The sequence below is a fragment of the Cyprinodon variegatus genome, unplaced genomic scaffold (genome assembly GCF_000732505.1).
Source record: "Cyprinodon variegatus isolate N-32 unplaced genomic scaffold, C_variegatus-1.0 Scaffold1693, whole genome shotgun sequence".
Taxonomy (NCBI): domain Eukaryota; kingdom Metazoa; phylum Chordata; class Actinopteri; order Cyprinodontiformes; family Cyprinodontidae; genus Cyprinodon; species Cyprinodon variegatus.
The window spans coordinates 99,300-100,564 of NW_015152146.1; the positions used below are offsets into that span (position 1 = coordinate 99,300).

Sequence of the window (1,265 nt, forward strand, 5' to 3'; positions counted from 1 at the left end):
TCTTTACGACAAACGTTCTGGAAAATATTAGCGTTTCGTGTTCGTTTTGACTTCGTGTGGACGGGGCCTTAGAGTAACAAGCGTTGGTCTGAAGCTCTGCCCTGCTGCACTGCTATAGGATGAAGGTTCACCTCTGCTTCCACATTGTTTTTCTTTTCTTTCCTTCTGCTTTTAATCCCATTGTCTTCCCAATCCAAACCAGCTTCTCTGTTCCTGCTGCAGAAATGCATCCCCAAAGCATGATGCAGCCACCACCATGGTTCACAGGTATCTACAGTCATTAGCCTGGAATAAACCATCTAACATCTGCCTTCCCTTCAACACTTAGCTTCATAAGTCATTAAAAATGAAAGCAGAGCTTCAGCAGGAGCTTCAGATGTCAAACAGGACAGTTTTAGTAGAAGCTGGTGACTGAAGCAGGGTTAAAGTTTCCTCTGTTTCTCCAGCTTCAGCTCCCAGCCTGGAGCAGCTGCTGGTATCAGCTACCAGCTCCATCCAGGCCTGCACACCATCCCACCCCATCTAACCGCTCAAGAGGCTGGCCTGCCGGTAGTCATGGTAACCGGTTGATTAGGTTTGCGGTAATCCATCCCACCTCTAATCTGAGCGGGTTCGACTGATCCAGATGGATTACCTGCTGCTCCTTCCTCCCATGGTGGAGCTGGAGGATCAGCCCCTGCTTCCCAAACCGAGCATCTCGGTCCACATCCGGTGCAGTTTAGGATTAAGATGAAGTCCTCCAGATGTTCGGCTTCATTAACGGAACCGAGCCGAGGATGAGCCCACCTCCACGGATGGAGATGTGGATCCCGGCTCCCCCTCTGGCCGGGGCTTTGTTTCCACAGCAACCTTTTTCTATTTTACCTTCTTTTGTTCAAAGATAATCCAGAAACATCTTTGTTGGGTTTTTTTTTAAAATCCGAGTCTTTCTTGGTGGTTTCTGATCATCCAGATGTTCTCCAAAGCTGAAAGCTGCAGGATCACAGAGGCAGAAGCTCCTGCTGATCAGAGCAGACTCTTCCTAAACTACTCTCACTGGGGGAACCTTTAACTTCCTGTTTGTTATTTTCAAAATAAAAGTTATTACTTTTTCTGATAATGGTTAAAATGGCCTGAGTGTCGCCCATCGGTCTCAGGGTAGGGTTTATTTAGTCTTTAATTCAATTCAATTAAATTTATTTCTATAACGCAAATTCATAACACGTAATCTCAAGGCACTTTACAGTTTAACCAGATCATCCAGTCGGATTGATTCAAAGTTTTCC

General features: G+C 45.9%; 1 protein-coding gene across 1 annotated transcript in view; it reads right to left on the reverse strand.

Annotated features, from left to right (window-relative positions):
- Window positions 1-976, reverse strand: part of gpr63 (G protein-coupled receptor 63) — a 14,467-nt gene extending 13,491 nt beyond the window's left edge. Inside the window, exon 1 of the mRNA XM_015404319.1 lies at window positions 635-976. The gene's annotated coding sequence lies outside the window, so the exon portion shown is untranslated. The remainder of the gene's footprint in view (window positions 1-634) is intronic.
- Window positions 977-1,265: the final 289 nt, after the last annotated feature.